We start from the raw sequence: 19,251 nt of genomic DNA on the forward strand, positions 1-19,251 counted from the left end.
AGGAGGGAGGGAGGGAGGGAGGGAGGGAGAGAGTGATAGAGGTGAAAGGAAAGGAAAGGAAAGGAAAGGAAAGGAAAGGAAAGGAAAGGAAAGGAAAGGAAAGGAAAGGAAAGGAAAGGAAAGGAAAGGAAAGGACCTTTCCTTTTGCCCACACATGGACCACATAAGACACACTTATTTATCTAAGAGATTGATATGGTAGCCACAAGGGATTCATTTACAAGAGGAAACTACAGGCTTCTATGAGGCAAAATATATGAATCCATCAGGTTTAGCGGTAAAGCCTCATCCATTTACAGGTCTGTCTGCCCTGCCACTACCCACCTCCCCAGCCATACTTTTTTATGTTATTCATGATCATTTGTAAAACTAATCAACTGCTAGATGAGGTGAGATTTTTTTTTTCCTGCTTGTATTTGGTAAGACTGCTTCTCCTACCCTGACAAATTAATTACCTGTGAATACCGCCCAGCAGCCCTGGACTTTTTTAAATGAAAGAACAGTGGGTACCAGAGCTCACTATTTCAAAATGCAAGCATAATAAATGAAGTGATCAAAACACAGACCCTGACCTGCAGCCCAGGACAGAGAGCCTGCTGTGGGTTCTTTTCCACATTGTTTTCATCAGCATCAAGTACCACAGCGCACAAGGCCCAAGCCCGCCAGCAGCATGAATTTAATATTGCCATGTGGGAGGAGGAAAAAGCCACAGAGCAGAGCAATTAGAAAGAGGGGCCCCAAGTAACTGGAAAGTTCTCCAGGAGTTTTTAAAGGCAAAGGAGGAAGAGAGGAAGGTGAAGTAGAGGGACCCTGCTGCCAGGCCAGAGCAATGGACTGCTGCGCCTGCACTGGGTGTTAGCGCTGGTTCTGGGCAGAGCAGCTCCTTGTGCTCTATTAGCACCGAGGGCTGCAATCTTTCATTGCCTTTTCCCAGTTACCTTGCAATTTCTCCTTAATTGTTCCACCTAGATCTGAGCCTCCGGCTGGTTTCAAATGTCTCAAGGGCAGGAGCCAAGGTGGCTATTTCATTTGTAACTTTCTACAGTGCCGAGTAGCAACATAACATTTGTATAATGTTTTACGGCTTACAGATGACTTTCTGTGCATTCTGACCCATAACTATTACTATCCTTGTTTTACATGGCCAGGGGTCAGTAACACATGAATGTGGTTTTATCTGTCGATGATTAGGCCATTTGGTTAAAAGGCTACCATGTATTGTTATATCCTGGGCACCTAGAACACATGTATAGGAGAGGAAAGATGAGCCGCACACAAGATAAAGGTTTGGTGATTTTGAATATAAGTTTTAGTTTGGAAAATGTCTCAGGAGTATAACAGGATGTGACCAAAAAAGTGAGATGACATGAGACAGACTTTCATTTTCAATTAAATCAAGAATACCCTGAAATAGAAGTCAGGGGTTCTGCAATCCAGGTAGACACCAAGCACCATCTATAGCCAAATAAGTAATATGTTCCATACATATGGACCCATATTGTGAATGATAAATTTAATTTAAGAATTACTTCATTCAAGTATCATTTTTTAATTATATGTATTCTCAATCAGAATTACTAGAATATCTGCTTTCCCATAAGAGTCATCATATTTGAAAGGGGTCCTCATATGGTAGGTAGTCTCACTGCCCAAGCACCAGTGTAAGATTTGGGAATGGACCCTGGCTTCCGAGCACATATGACCCTCAGAAAACGTGAGCAGGTCAGATGGCTGAGTGGAGCACATGCCATAAGCATCACTCTGCTCCCAACTGATGTCTTCAGATCTCATCTATGCTGTGTTCTAAGGAGACTTAATTCAGGAAAAAAAGACTCATCTAAGGACAGAAATGGTACACAGAGAAGATGGCTCATCACCAGCCCTGTCGTCTTTAGGGGCCTAACTGGTCCTGTTGGGAACTCCAGAAAGTGCTCTGGCAGAGATCAGAAATCATTCCTTGTCACCCTCATCAACAGTATCATTATCGTCACCAATTCTCTCAAAATAAATCCATGCATGCAATATAATTTCCATCAAATCCAGCCAGTTTCTTCACATAACATTCACACTGGTTCTAGAATTTAAAAGAGCAAGAATAACCAAAATAATTTTATAAAAGAGCTGAATTGGGAACCGCCTTCCCAGGTGTCAAGACATAGTAAAAACTAGAGAACCAAATGGATCAATGTAATAAGTAGATTATTTGGAAAGAATCAAAAACTAAAACAGGTCCCTGTATATGTAGGAATTTAATATTTGATAAAGGTGACACTGTAAATTTATGAAGAAAGAACAGCTTAGTCAACAACTGATACGTGGAATAATATAATTTCTGTTGAAGCAAAAGAAAATTTGTTCATATGGAGATCCTGTATGGATTAAGGATCTAAATATAAAAAATACATAAAAGTGCTAAAATAAATTACTAAAGAACATCTCTGTGGCCCTGACCGGTTCGGCTCAATGGATGGAGTGTGGGCCTGTGGACTGAAGGGTCCCAGGTTCGATTCAGGTCAAGGGCATGTACCTTGGTTGAGGGCACATACCCAGTAGGGAGTGTGCAGGAGGCAGCTGATCGATGTTTCTAACTATCCCTCTCCCTTCCTCTCTGTAAAGAATCAATAAAATATATATTTTTTAAAAAAAGAACATCTCTGTGACTTGGTGGGTAGGGGAAATTCTCCTTAAGAGACAAAAGAGCAAACATCACACAAAAATGATAAATTTAACTAAAACTTAAAACTTATATTTATCAAAAGATACCATAAACAGAGTTGAAACATTAGCAAAAATTGGGAGAAAATATTTGCAACCTACAGAACAAAGGATTAGTATCTGATATCAATAAGAAAAAGTCAAGCCAGTAGAAAAATGGGCAGCATTTATTATTAGGCAATTCACAAAAAAAGGAAATTTAAATGGCCAATAAGTATATGAACGAATACTCATTCAACACTTGTAATTAGCACCTTAAAACTACAAATAATATACCTTTTCTTTTTCCACTCACAAGATTAGCCAAAAATTTTAGTGTTGACAAGTATGACAGAGAATAAGGAAAGGATTACTCTCATGTGCTGTGAGTTAAAATTTAAATGGATATAGCCATTTTGCTGGTCATTGTGCAGAACTGATTGAAGCTAAAAATGTATATACCTTATGGTCTCACATATCTCATTCCTGATAGTTCCCCTGCAGTGGTCCGCAAACTGCGGCTCTGCAAACTGTGGCTCGTGAGCCACATGCGGCTCTTTGGCCCCTTGAGTGTGGCTCTTCCACAAAATACCGGCTCTTCCACAAAATACCGACTTCTGCGCATGGGCCACGAAGTTTCAATCGCACTGTACATGCGCGCCCGCACGTGGTATTTTGTGGAAGAGCCACACTCAAGGGGCCAAAGAGCTCGCGAGCCGCGGTTTGCCAACCACGGCTAATGAGCAATAAAGATGTTTGTTGCAACATTGCTTGTGAAAGTGAAAAACTAGGAGTAGTCTAAATATCCCTCAAGGGAAGTCATCTTTAAAATATGATACACACATAAAATAGGATGCTGCATAGATAAAAATAATAAGGTTATTCTACATCTATTAACTTGGATAGATCTTGAAAATATACTAAGTAGGAAAAAAGGTATAGAATAATACTATATATTTTCTCAGTGGGTGGGGAAGAGAGAGAGAGAGAGAGAGAGAGAGAGAGAGAGAGAGAGAGAGAGAGAGAAATGTATAGCAAAAGATCAGGAAAGATACATCCAAAAATGTCAAGAGTAATTGTCTCTCGGTGGAGGAACAGGTAAGTAAAGGGTTAAGAATGATTAATATTGGGAACAATGAATAGCTTAAAGAATGAATAGCCAAAAACTTTGGCCTTAGTTATAATATTTCCATTTTCTTTTTACAAGGACAATACATTTTTATATAATTAAAACACCTTAAAAATAAAACTATTACTTGGTATTTGTTGAAAATTTATGTCAGAGATTACACAAAGTGCTTTATGTGAATTTTTTACCTCAAACTCAAAAGAAGCCTCTGTGTATTATTACTCTGATTTTATAGGTGAGAAAGCTGAGCCCAAGAGATGGCACGTGATAGGGCTGCCTGACCCCATCATCTACCCTTTGCTGCCTTCTCTTGCAGTGAATGTGAGGGGTGCTTAGAACCGTCATGTCTCCTTGCCCATGAATAAGTCTTTCTCTAGAACAGATGTCAGGAATTTGAACTTCTGGTTCATAAAATATACACAGATTCAGCTTCAGTAGATTCGGTTAAATTGACTCCCAAAGTTGCGGTGCCAGTTTACACTAAAAAGCTTTCAGTTTTCGGAGGAGGAGACTCTGGCACAGGAACCACAGATTAGTCCCAGCATCCCAGGTCACTAGCCTACCCACCATGCTATATCCTGTCACAGAACTTCATTCCAGACCTAGACGAAGGTTTCCCAAATGTTGGAGTTGATGGGGCAATGGTTAACATCTGCTAAGTGAGAGTCAAAGGCCGAGCAGTGTTAATCTCCCATTCGTGGGACCCTGCAGCTACTGGCAGTGGCTTCTAATTGGGATTTCCATTAGAGCAATGTTCTCCTCAGTGATTTTCATAAAGAAATGAAACAATTACGTCTCATTTGGGAACACTAATGAGCTATTTAGCATGGGTTAAGCAAAAAGAAAACATGACCTGCACTAGCCTCATCTGAGGTAGAGGAAGAAATTTTTGAAGAAACAGACTAATAAGAGTGTGGGACATGGGAGAGTGGAGAGCTTCCCATTAAAACTGCTCTGGACATGGTCTCCCTCATTCTAGTGGACATCCCATCCCAACCTATTCTGTACCAATTGACAGGTAAGTCTTGGTAAAATTCCTCTTGGTCAATCTTGTCCCTGTTTTTCACTACCACAGGAAATAAGAATAAAGTCTCTTAGTATAGCATTCAACACTCATTCTACTGGTTCCTCTTTCTGGTCTTTGTCTTTATCCTCCCACAGGAACAGGAGGTGGTGCAGTCTCTGACCTTCACAAATGTCTGCCAACTAGTCCCACGGTTGAAGGAGGGACTAGTGAGCCTAACCCCACTGGTAGTGGGCATCACATTATATCTGTACAAAAAGGGACTTAACTCAGGAAACTAGACCCAGTTTGTCTTCCCACCAACGATGACCCATGTATGCCCAGATCTAAAACCCCAGCACATTCTCTATATATTTCAACTAAGCTTGGCAGCAGAGTCAACCATGAACATGTGATGAAGAGGAAAATGTCACAATTTATAGCAGCCATTTATGCCTGCGAGGGTAATGAATGACAGGATATTTCTCCACAGGTAAGCTTTCTGAAGTGGTGGTCTCCCACTAAAATGACTAACAAAAACAAAGAACTATTTTGTAGCACTTGCCAATCTCAGTGGTGTAAATACTCTTACTATGGCCAATTTCAAGCTACCAATAGGCCCCAAATTCCTGAATATTTTAACCAGGGTTGTGGAACCTTTTTCTGCCACAGGCCATTAGGTTATTATATAACATCATTTGAGGGCCATACAAAATCATCAACTTGAAAATTAACCTGCTATATTTGGTCAAACATTTAATTAACTCACCCCTAATGCCTTGACAGGGCCAGACCAAATAATTTTGCAGGCCTTATACAGCCCTCAGGCCAGATGTTCCCTACCCCTGAAAATGATCAGCTCTTTCTAGCCAGCCATAGCTGACCCCAGCATACAGCAGACTCTGATTGGATTCTTTGAATAGGGGAAGTAAGCCCCAAAGGCAGAAAACCGAATAGCAACTCTATCAGTCTCTGTTCACTGAAGCTAGCAGTTGAGTAGAGCAACTAAAGCAGTAAGTAGAGGAGTTTGAGGAGGAGAGGAGGCCAAAGAGAAATTCCTGTGACAGTCTCCTCTAAGAGCTTTAAAAAATCAGACATGATGTGATCATTTGATTTAAATGATTTTCAATGTTATAACATGAATTCCCTTGATAACTCTGAAGCTTCGGGTAAAGTCAGGTGCCCTCTAGACCCTGTGGAGATAGGATTCCTGGGAGTAGGAGCATAACAGATGTTTCCAGCATAGAGTAATATGAAAAGGAAAAAGAACAGCACACAGAGTGCCGAGGCTGAGATAATTCCAACAAATTGGATGAACTCAATAGAAGCAGATAAACAGAGTTAATGAAGGAAAAGTGCCCATCTCACTACATTCACCCAAAATCCCCCCAGAGAGATTGGAAGCATCCTACTGCCAGAGGAAGAAAGGTTCAAGTGAATTCCATTCAACCTTGAAAAGCCGGAGTGAGCCCAGTGGACATCTGTATTACAGAGTCAAAAAAAGTGGCTTTCTTTCATGCTTTGCCTTTATGTATCCTGTCAGACACACACACAAAAACAAAGGGGTTGGTGGGACAAACTGAAAGAGTCAAAGTCCCAATGTCAGCAGACACAAATCCAACAGAGAAGAAAATTGGATATGAGCAAAGGCATTGGTCAAGAGGTCAGCAGCCGTAGGTACAACAACAGATCTGAACCACAGTCCAGGAGGCAAGCACAGTTGAAGGAGGAAGAGGAGAGAAGCATTTTCCAAATAGGCAAATGCAACTGTATACAAAATGTCAACACCGTGGAGTAGGACAAAAATGTGGTGAGCCAAAAGTAGATGAGCTGCACTTGCAGGGCCAGGGGACTCCGGAGGAGCAGGATGGGGAGGCTGAAATCCTAACAAATGGCTCAGGAGCTGAAGGGACAGCTTTCCCCAGGTGGCACTTGGCGACTTGGATTGCTGCTTACCAAGACAGCAGTGGGTGCTCTCTGACCAGGCGTGGGGCTCCCTCCTCCACGTGGGTAAGCAAACCAGCCTGTGGCTGCTGGGAAGAGGCGGGGATCCACAGCCTGTGGCTACAGCTGACAATCTCCTCTGGTGATTGTAATGGTTTCTCAGCTCTGCTCTCGGGTTACATGTCAACCTGCAGGTTACAAACGTCCTTGATTAAACTACAGGTGGACAACAAGTCATCATCTCCTGTCATTTTTCCTTCCTGTGGGAAGCCAGTTCTCAGGAGGAAGCTCCTGCCAGTAGATCAGTCCAGTCCATCCCTGGGTAATGAGCCTGCTGACTCTAACGGGGTGACTTTTTCATCTTTGGAAACCATAAAGGAAAACACAATATAACAGCTTTGGAGGTGGAAGAGGAATATTTTAACGGACAATATGACCACCTGCAAAATAAAAACCAGGAAGCATTACTGAACACCAAGTACCCACGGAACCCAGCAATAGCCACCATATGATAGACCAGGAACATCGCCTCTGGGGACTCGGGGACAACAGACTTTGAGAGAACTGATGTTTTTAAATACTAGCCCATGTTTTTTTTCCTCAGAGGAATAAAGTGTTCTGGTCCTTGGCATCATGCTGCTCAGAGAAGAAGGAGCTTGATAATTAGCATGCTGCCGGCACACTCAGAAATTCTCACAGTCAGAAACACCCTGGAGTACATCTTGGTGATTTTATTAAGTCTCACTCAGCTCTAAATTTGTGATTCTGAACCCAGAAATGGCACCACCGGAGGCTGAAAGAGGTCATCAGGATTTCCAACGTGTCCTCCCGAGTCTTCTGGTCAACCACCATTGCTGAGGAAATTAGGCAATAATGTAAAGGACCAAACCACCTTTCAAAGCCACCACTTTCCCTCCTCTCACTGGGGGCCCCCAAGTCTGACCCCAGCCCTCTCCAGGAGGTTTTCCCACACCCAGACTCACCCCTTCCTAACTTCCACATAACAACCCAGAATGATCTTTCTTCAAGAACAAATCTGATTATTTTATTGTTCTGTTTAAAAACATACAAAAGATTCCTGTTGCTCTTAAGATACAGGACAAACTCCTTAATATGGTTTAGAAGGCCCAGCATGATTTGGCCTCTCCCTTTATCCTTACTTCATCCCTCAGCACTGTCCTCACCACAACCACCCCGTCCATATGCTCCAGTCACTGAACTTCAGGTCCTGGAGGAACCTCCTCTCTCCCATCTCTGGACCTTCACATCTGCTGTTCAAGCCGGCTAAAACAATGGTCCCCTTTTCCCTTTGCCTAAATATGTCTGATTCACTCATTCTAGTCAGATGCAGTTTACTCTGGAAAGCTTGTCTTGACCCCAAGGCCTGAGTGAAGGACTCACAGCTCTGGCCAGCATCTGCCACAGTCCTAATTACACACACTCATTTTCATGCTCTGATTGCTTGTCTGTTAGTCTTGGCCACACTGTCCGAGTTCTGCAAAGCCAGGCACAAGGCTTGTCTAGTTCACAGATACATATACAGACCTAGCAGAAACCCTGCACACAGTGGGTATTCAGTTGATATGTGTTGAATATATGGAAGAAAATAAGAAGCAATGAGCAAGTATAATATACATTATATGCACTGGCACAAGTAAGTTTAAAAAAGGCAGTTACACTTACAGAAAATCTTGCCATTTTTTTCCTTAGTCTCTGATGTTTTAAATTTTTTGCAAATCTCTCACAACTGATAGATAAGGGGTTTGACAGACAAGTGTTTGTTCACAACTTCAGAGATTTCCATACAAAAAGGGCAAGGAGAGATGGAAGAAAGAGACTCCAGATGGTATGTGGCCAATTTAATAAGCAAGGGAATTTATATACTTGGCTTGTCTTGGGAGGATGCAAATGAGCACATACTACACCTGCCTGCCGGAAGTTTAAAAGTTAAGGTAGAGGTCTTACCTGGGTTCAGTCACATATACCAACCAGATGGTCACACCACCACATTGATCTCTTAAGGTTGTGACCTTGAAGACAAGTCCCACTGTGAGAACGGAGGGCAGACTGTACATTCCAAGGACAAGGGGATTGGGTGAGGAACCTCCAATTGCCTAGGTCCAGCTTGCAGATCAATGGGTGGCTTTGTCCTTTCAGTGATCTCCTCCTGCAAGGTAAGTTGGGAGATTGGTAATTTGTCTCAAGTCCTCATGCAAGGTCTTGCTGGAGCCTGTACAGAGTCCTGCCTGAAGCGTTCCCCACTGGACCAGAACACCCAGCACTTAAATGGAAAAAAATTCTATTTCTAACAAATAGAAGAGCTTCAGTGGATTATTTTATGTAACATTTGGAGGGCAAGACAAGTCATCAGGAAATCTATGATAATCTTCAGATCATTTTTAGGTTGTTAATAGTTTTCTGTTTTCTTCCATTTTTGGAAGAAAAAAATTAACAGTATAAATAATTTCATTTGTCCTTTCAGTTTTTAAAAACAGAATATATTAAGGTGAGAGGAGAAAAAATCTAAAAGGTAAAGGAAAGAATAATTTGTATAATACTATGTAGCATCAATCAATGAAAAAATGCAGGAAGGAGGCCAACTGAGGTGGAAGAGGGAAGCTAACCAATAAGAAAGCCCAAATCATTTGTTTCTCTGCCTCTTAAACTAGTTATTGCTGACCAGATAGTGACACAAAAAATTGCCACCCATACCCTTCTTACCAGTCAGGGCTGCTAAGAAGCCCTGACTATTGATTAAACCTAAGAGAGAGAGAGAGAGAGAGAGAGAGAGAGAACCAGAGCCAGTCTTTCCTAAGATATTTGAAAACCAACACAATTGTAAGGGTTTGAAAAGCATTGGATGGTGACAGCCCTTTCTCATCTGTCCTCCTTACTAAATAGTAAGTACCTACTATGTTCCAGGCCCTGTTTGGTGTAGTCCAGTATGTAAAGGAAGTATATTAGGCAGAATTTCAAATCTCATTGGAGAACCAACAGACATGGAAAAAGAGAAATATAACTTGATATGGACAGAGAGCTCACAATTGAAAACCAAGACATTAAATTCCACCTTGCCAAACCAATGAGATACTATTTGACACCAACTAACAGAGCCAAAATCAAAAAGTTCAAACAGCAGTTGGAACTCTCTAACATTGCTAGTGGGACTGTAAAATGGTACAACTACTTTGGAAACCTGTTTGGCAGTTTCCACTAAAAGTGACAATGCACTTAACCAACCAGTTCACTCTGGTACCCAAAAGAAATGAAAATGTATGAGGATTTGTATAGCATTCCTGCTCATAGTAACCAAAACTGGAAACAACCCCAATGTCCATCAACAGGAGATTAGATAAACTGTAGTCTATCCGTACAATGGAATGCTTCTCAGGAATTTAAAAGAATGGTCTATTGATATAAGAAATAGCATAAATGAATGTTACAATATTATGTTGACTAAAAGAAACCAGACACAAATGAGTACATACTGTATGATTCAATTTATAGGATATACAAATACAGGGAAAACTAATGTACTGCAATATAAATCAGAAAGTTGTTGAAAGTAAAAATTACCTAAAGGGTGCAGCAAGCTTTCTGAGGAGGATGGAAATTTTACATGTCTGGGGGTGGTAACTCCGTAAGTGTATATAATTGTCAACATTGATCACATTTAACTCTTAAATTCGTGAGTTTTATTTTATGTTGTTTATTTCTCAATTTAAAAAAGAACGGGATAAGGACACATTTGTAATATCTTAATCAATAACGGGGAAAAAAGAATATAACATGCACAAGAAGAAAAAAAAAGAAAAATGCCATATTTGCCAATTTGGCAAAAGAAGCTTTGTTCATAGTTCCTCGACCTTACTGGTGTGTATAACTTTACTAGATATGCTTCCTTCTTAAAGCCTTTAGATGTCCTAACCTCCCACAAGAGGGACTTCTAAACATCTCCAGCCTTTGGGGAGAGATACGGTGCTTGGAGAAAGCAAATATTATTATCCCACCTTCCACTAAGGCAGCGGTTCTCAACCTGTGGGTAGTGACCCCGTTGGGGGTCGAACAACCCTTTCACAAGGGTCGCCTAAGACCATCAGAAAACACATATATAATTACATATTGTTTTTGTGATGAATCACTATGCTTTAATTATGTTCAATTTGTAACAATGAAAATACATCCTGCATATCAGATATTTACATTATTATTCATAACAGTAGCAAAATTACAGTTATGAAGTAGCAACAAAAATAATTTTATGGTTGGGGGTCACCACAACATGAGGGACTGTATTAAAGGGTCGCGGCATTAGGAAGGTTGAGAACCACTGCACTAAGGAAACACAAGGACAGGGAGATTAAGCGACTCTCTCAATGTGCCTTAGCTGGTAAGTGATAAAATCAACACTCAATATCTGACTTCCTGTCTCTAAAGTTCATGCTCTTTGCAATAACCTTACGATATCATTCTATATGGTAGATGCTTCTCAAAAACGCAGTGGCAAGATTCTGCGCCTGGTGTGCCAAAAAAGGGAGGGAACTTTATGACCCACAGGGCTTCTCAGGGAAAGGGAGATTAATACCCATGAACAGGGAGTAAGGGAAAGTTTAATGAAGATTAACAAAAAGTAAATCTTTTCAGTGTATTTAACAAACAAATTTTAACATCCAAAATATATAAAGATCTCCTACAATTCAGCAAAGAAAAATATTAACAATCCATAGGGGGGAAAAAAGCGGAAAGATATGAAATGGTAGTTTACAAAAGAAATAAAAAAGCCAAAAATCAAGCTCAGTCTTGTTAACAAGTAAAGAAACACGAAGTAAATAATTAAATGTGAATTTTGTCCATCAGTTTGTCAAATGTCTCTAAAAATGATAATATCCTATCTTGGTAAGAATGCGGGGTACACAGTGAAAAATAGTATAAATTGGTATAACCTTTTTGGAAGATTTGACACTATCTTCTTTTGACAATTTGACAGTATCTGTCAAAATATAAATCATAAATTATCTTCAACCCACTGTTCCCCTTTCATATCACAGAAATACAAACAGATTCACAAAGATATGTATACAAGGATTTTCATGAAAACATTGTTTGCAATGGGAACAATTAGAAGCAATGCAAATGCCCATGAAGAGGGAACTGATGAAATATGTAATGCTAAACCATATAAAATACTATGCAACAGTTAAAAAGAATTAAGTGCTTTTAAAGTTGCAAAGAATGGGGTATGTTTGGTCACTTGTCCAAGATAAATAACTAAATGGATAAAACAAGCTGCACAAAAATATATATAAAAGGTCACCATTTATATTTGAAAGCAAATGAGCTAAACTATACCTTGGGAAATTATTCCTGATTGACTAGACCTTCAGGGATTAAATAAGATTATGTATTTGAGCATAGTAGGGACTCAAAGACTGTTTAAATTTGAATTGAAAGCAAGCAGCAGAGAAGAGATGCTGATTCTTGGCAGAAATCCTAGGGGTTGAGACAAGGTCCTGTCTCATTAACTCATTAAGATATAAATGACAGCAATGGTTCTTATTTCTTGAGCACTTCAAAATTTATAAAGTACTTTCACATATATTCTCTTAGTTTAGTATGCTCATCAATTTCTTGAAGTTGGCACTGTCGTTCTCATATTGTGATGAAGAAATCTTCAGAAAGGTTAAATGAATAAGCCATGTCAACTTTAGGAAAATAGAGATTGTCTGATCAGTTCCCCCACCACATCCCAGGCTCCTATCAGACACACACACACACGCACACACACACACACACACGCACGCACACAGTGCTAAAAATTTATTTAATATGAGAGGAAAAGAGGGAGTAAGGGAGAGGAAGTGAGCAAATTTGCCCCCAGGTTTTTTTGTTTGCTGACAAAAACCTCTTTCCATTCAATCCCACCACTGCAGGAGATAGAAGGCAGGAGGTGATTCATATGAAACAGAGATCTCAAGAATGGAAACTAACGCATGCATTTCCTATACTAGTTAAAGCCAAACTCTCTGGGTCAGAGCAGTGGCATCCAGTGCTGAGTGTCCCTGCAGTATAGACACACTAATGCTCACAGAACCCTAAGTGCAGCCCAGGAGCGTCCCTGGGGCACCGCAATGCCATGAGTTCCTGCTGCTCAGACTCCGATGTCTCTTGCATCAAATATAGTGGAATGGGGCAGAGATCTGACTTTATGTCTCAGCTCTTCCCCTTGCCATCTTCATGGACTGAGGCAAATCATGTAACTTCTCTGAACCTCTGTTTCCTCACCTGTAAAATAAAGATGCTAATGATTCCTACATGGCAGGGCCATGAAGGATCAATGGGATAATTCAAGTAAATTACAGAATCTGATATACGGCAAGCATTCAATAGTCGCTAAAGTTTCTCATTATAACATGGTAACATAAACATCAAAAGAATGGCCATAGAAAATCTACAGAGAGCACATCAAGCAAAGGTATGTATGTATGTGTGTGCGCATGTGGGTATGTGTGTGTATGTGTGTGTGTATGTGTGTGTGTGTGTGTGTGTGCATGTGTGTAAAGAGAGCAGGGAGCCTGGTCCTGAGCAGAAGTAGGTTAGTGTTTTGATAACAGGTCTATTTCAAAGAAGCTCTCCAAAGAGCCAGGTTCGCAAACTATTACTGCCTTTTAGGAAAACCATTAAGACAATTCCCAGGCCTGCCCTGGGGTAGCTCAGTTGGTTAGAGCATCATCCAGATACACCAAGGTTGTGGGTTTTATCCCCAATCAAGGCACATACAAGAAATAACCAATGAATACATAAATAAATGGAACAACAAATCTCTCTCAAAAAAATCTCTCTCTGTGGGTTTTATCCCCAGTCAAGGCACATACAAGAAATAACCAATGAATGCATAAATAAATGGAACAACAAATCTCTCTCAAAAAAATCCCCCTCTCTCTCTCTCTCTCCCCCTCTCTCCTCATCTCTCTCCCCCTTTCTCTCTTCCTCTAAAATCAATCAATCAACAAAAAAAAATTTAAAAAAGACAATTCCAAGGCCCAAACCAAACACTGGAGTCACCCCAGGTCTCCCTCCCCTGCCCTAGCAGCCTTTCTAACATCCTTTCACACACATGGGTACAATTGGGGAACCTGTAAGAAGAATGTATTCTAATTGAAGGCTTGCTGTTTCATCTTTCAGCACCCAAGTACTGAAGTTTTGCTACCTGATTATTGAAAAAAAAATGAGAGTGAAGGCACAGTTTGCTGTTCATTTGCATCTCAATACATTTATTAATCAAGCATCTCTATTCCAACATGGTACCAGAGTTATTCCTTCAAATTGGAGATGTGCCTTTAGCAATTTTGCCCAGAGCCTATAAACACCGGGCAAATGAAAGGAAGCATCATTTCTGTTATCACTCTCATCTCCCACTGGAGTCTGCTCACAGGGCTGCTGTTAGAAGAGCAGCACCAATCACAGGAGCTCAGCTGTATTTTTCCCATCGGCAATGTTACCATGATACTCTAAGTAAGCTGCACCAACAGGGCAGAGCCTGGGCAGGGCCGGCTTTCTCACTAAAACCATCTACCACAACATCATTAAAAATGTCATGGAATGGCACGGAATGATTTTCCAGAACATTCTGGTGTCTCTCCAACTCTGCACCAGCCCTTTCTCAAAAATTGAGCGGTTCCCCAGCAAAATTGCCTGTGCTTTCTGTTTCTTTCCAGAAGAGAGAGAAGAGCAGAGGTATACTCCTCACTAGCCTGTCAAAATTCTGGTGAGCTCAACTGGGCACAGCCTGCACTGACCAGTGGAGGCTGTCCAGTCCTTACCAGGAAGGGCTCAGCTTGGATGTGAGCTCAGGTGCCCATTTGCCTATTTTAAGGGCACCAAAGGCCTTTGAGTCATAACACACAGCAGGAACACAGAAAACACAGTGGTCAGGGGAGGTGAGAAGGAAGGGAGTCGGCTTTGAGTGTTGCTAAGGTAAAAAGGTGGCCCCTCCCAGTGGTCTCTACAATGAGCTGTCTATAACCAGAGTCTTGCAAGAATAAGCCTGAAAGGACCACACAAAAGTTTGTTTGGTTCCACCAACATATGTAGATCATTGCCCTAATCCTGAGTATATAAAAATGAGCACAGCACTGGTCTGGCCCTTGAGGAGCTCAGAAGCTGAGGTTAGAAGCTCTGCCTACATATGTGCTGCTCACCTGGTTTAGGCTGGGTTCCAAAGTCCCAGAAGTGTGCAACACCCAGTGTCAATGCAGTTGCTGGTCTGAGTTCTCAGGACACATGGAATGGAGTGGGCAGAGAGCACAGAGAGGGGCTGGCAGTACCTACAAGAGGGACCATCTTCTTCAGGCCTAAGGTTCTCTGAAGTGGAATGAACAGGGGGACCGAATTTACCCTGCTTATTACTTAGATGATATTAACTCTATTTTGTGTCCCAAAGACTATAAAACTCTACAGATGTTAGAGGCTCAGGGCCTGACTAGTTTTCAAAATGAGCCTTTACTCATCCCTATGGAGGGACATCGGCCCTCAGCCCTGTCCCTCAAGCCACTTCTTTGGTTACAAGTATAATTACTCAGTCAAGGAGAATTGTATCAAGTAATTATATGCTAGTAGCATGAAAATAAAAATATGCTCAGTTCTCCAAACCTTGACTTAAACTAAGTGTAATCATATAATTTTTCATGTTGATAGATATTTTAATTTAAATGAAATAGTATATAGCCAGCAAAAATCAGATTTAAAAGAACAGACAATGACAAAATAAGATACCCTTTGTCATGGCTTGAATTGTGTTCCCTGGAAAAGATATGTTGAAATCCTAACCTTCAGTACCTGTGAATATGACCTTATTGAAAATAAGACCATTACAGATTAATTAAATTAAGGTCAGTTAAATTAAGGCAGACCCTAGTCCAATATGACTAGTGTCCTTATAAGAAGAGGAAAATGCCAGTGAAAACAGAGACACACAGGGAAAATGCCATGAGATGACAGAGGCAGAGATTGGCAAAATGCAGCTGCAAGCCAATGAGCATCAATGATAAAAGCCACCACCAGATGCTAGCAAGAGGCAAGGAAGGGTTCTACCCATTGATATATGGAACATGGTCCTACCAACACCTTGATTTTGGACTCTGGCCTACAGAATTATAAGAGAATAAATTTATGTTGTTTTAAGCTGCCCAGTTTTAGTACTAAGAAATTTATACACTTACTATATACTATTTTTTACAAAAAGGACACAAATTCTTATTTGGTACCTAATGAATTAATATTTTTCATCATATGTTTACTGGCCTTCTTGATTTCTTACATGAATGTTCTGTTCACACACTTCCAGGAAAGGAAATTCTTGAGGTTGAGAATTAGTCAGCACTCCAGCACAGGGCTCTGGTGCTCTAGGGATGACCACTTGGCCAGCCCCAAGGCTCTTTGCTTGACTCTGAGTAGGAACCCAATGTTCTGAGAGTTAAAATCTGATCCCCTCCATTGTTCCTTAATTTCCTTCCAAGGTCTGGCCACTGACCTAAGCTTTGTCTTTGGCATATAACATATTTATTGAAAAGTTATTTAGCTTAAATTGCTTCCAATGTTTTGAACATATTTCCTGTCCTAGAACTATAGAATGAACACAAGTACAATAGCTTAAGAAAATTAAACATTGCATAAATTGCCTGACTGGCTCTCACTATTGTCAGGTTCTTGGCTGAGTATGACTGGAATTGAAGATGGGTCCAACTGGGCAGGAAGTGTACTTCTTTTCTACCCCATCCCTTCCTCAGCCAAGCCCTCCTCACAGCCCCAACACTTCAGAGTGGGAATTTATAGGAATGAGAATCTACAGACTTGGTCTCCTTCTACAGCCCTCTTCCCCATCTATAGTCAACCACAGCCTCTCCCCCTCTCCCCCGCTTCCCCCAGAGGAAGCTGGCCACAGGGCCAGGCTGATGAGGAGGGAGTAGGGCATGGTCATGTTACAGGAGACACACTATGGCATCAGTTACATACTGAGTAGCTTCAAACTATACACCCTTCTCATATGTAGGGACTTCTAAACATAATCTGTAGATATAATTTTTCACAATAAATCTTTATCTGTTTTAATCTCAAACTAATGACTTTCAAATTAGGAATATACAAAGCAGTTCAAACATAAACTTTGATTCTATCATAGCCATTATCACTCTGTGTTGTTTTATGTACATGTACAGATTTCCACCTAGATCATTAGATCATAAATTCAGAGTCATGGTTTACTTAGAGGATGTTAAAAAGCATAGAATCTTAGGTTTCGAAGGGATAAGTCTTAGGTTTAGATGCATTTCTAGAAGCCACTACTTAAGGACACCCAAATTAGGAAAAAGGGTGGACAGGATTCTCCATTCTTTCTATTGCTAAGGTTCCAGGATTCACACAGCAATATTACTTCTACTCAGATTTGACTCAGCAACTGTAGGACTAAATACTCCCAAACTTGTGGTCCTGATGCCCAAGTTCTGAGCCATGTGGCAAAAGGTGAGCTGGAAGTTACAGCACCAGAACTAACTCCAAAATACTGGGTGAATTAGGTTAATAGAATTCAAAGCATGAAAAGAATCACAATACTCATTCTTCTCTATTTCCAAAGACAGTGTCCAGGTTTGGGCCAGAGGATCCTGACTAGATTGGGTTATGTATCCACATTCATTATTTCTGACAAGCCAAGTTAGCCACATTGTTTCTAACTTGGGCAAATCACACTGCTTCTCAAATTTGCTGCTCCCTGAGAGAAGAAGCAATCCCTCAAATTTCCATTTCTCCTTTATAGTCTTGGTGGTCATATGGGTGTCATAGCAATGACACATAACTCTCTTGTAATGTTTTTGTAGCATCAGGTTTGAGTGGACCTTAGGCAAAAGATGACTAATGACACCCCCTCCTCCTCCTTCAGTGAGGGGCAAATGAATCAAACACCACACCAGGAAGCAGTGGAAATATGAATCAGGTATCTTATTTAAAGTTTTATCTCTAACTAGTGATATAATCTTGCAAAAGTCTCACTAGGCATCATTGATTACCTCATTTATAAAATGTGTTCCCATTAGTTATCCCCCTCCAAATCTAATTGAATTGCTATTTATTATGAAATAGTTTTTATATTTTCACTGTCTAAATATTTTGGAGTCGGACAAAGTACTCTATCCAGGTATTTAGATACCTGGTGACTAAAACACCAAGCTGATGCATAAGATTTGTCTCCATGGCAGTAATTTAAAACAGAGGAAGCCTTTGGCACTGGTTCCTCCACAAAGGAGAGAAGCTACTTTATACAGGCCATTTTGTTACATGAACGTTTCTAGGGCATTTGCATACAGATGGCAAAGTTGGAGCCAAGGTAAGCTGAGAAAAAAGTTACAGCACAGATAACTGGCCTCTGAAATCTTAATGCAGAATCGGGATGCAGCCACAGAAGTCTTCACACAGTTAAGAGACCATAGATAATAACTCTGAGTTTGCCACTCCAGTGTCTTCAGTAGTGAACACGACTCATTCATGGTCTCTGCAATTCATATAATGTGTCCATATTCTTCACTATTTGACTAGAGCAGTCTCAACAAAGAGATGCTCAAAAGCACCAGCGGGTGCTAAAACGTCTGGGGAAACTTATTCAACAGGAACCTACACATATAAAGACCCCATTACAGAGTTTATTTAATGCTTATGTTAACTTTGACTTTGATGGGGTTCAGAAAAAGCTGAGGGAATGTGAATCTGTGCTTGTAAACGACTTCTTCTTGGTGGCTTGTCTCTTCATATTTGAGATTTTTGTCACATCCACCAGTGTATCAGCATTAACATGTTGGCAGATAAGTTGAACATGATTTCAGAAGAAGCTGAAAGACAGATTGTAAATTTGATTAGAAATGCAAGACTGGATGTCAAGTTTGATTCCAAAATAGGTTCATGTCATTGTGGATAACAATGCAGTTTCACCATATCAGCAAGTGATTGAAAGGACCAAAAGCCTTTCATTTGGAAGCCAGATGTTGGCCATGGATATTGAGGAGAAGCTTAATCAGCATAGTAGATCAGAGGCTCCTAACTGGACAACTCCAGACTTTGGCTTCTATATTAAGTTTATACACTGAGTGGCCATATTATTATGACCATGTGACGTTTGTAGGCAAATTACGCGATTTAACAGCCTTTGAACGTGGGATATATATAGTATAAATCGCATTGTTTACCCATATCTTCAGAAAAAAATCACTTCTACTGTCATGGTAAACAACCTGCTTCCCTATTTATAATGGTCTGGCCCTCTAGCAACTTCAGCGCGAAATTATAGCTAATTTGCCTACAGATGTCACGTGGTCATAATAATATGGCCACTCGGTGTATTTTGAAGAATTAATAAAATTGGCTGTATTATAAAAAGAATAATAATAAGAAGCAGCTATAGCACACAAGAATTTTCTCCTCCAAGAATTTATCATTC

The 19,251-nt window shown here is 40.5% G+C and overlaps 1 pseudogene; it reads left to right on the plus strand.

Moving 5' to 3' along the window:
• Positions 1 to 18,179: 18,179 nt before the first annotated feature.
• Positions 18,180 to 18,901, plus strand: LOC111827781 (annotated as a pseudogene).
• Positions 18,902 to 19,251: the final 350 nt, after the last annotated feature.

This window comes from Myotis lucifugus, unplaced genomic scaffold (genome assembly GCF_000147115.1).
Source record: "Myotis lucifugus unplaced genomic scaffold, Myoluc2.0 scaffold_220, whole genome shotgun sequence".
Classification (NCBI taxonomy): domain Eukaryota; kingdom Metazoa; phylum Chordata; class Mammalia; order Chiroptera; family Vespertilionidae; genus Myotis; species Myotis lucifugus.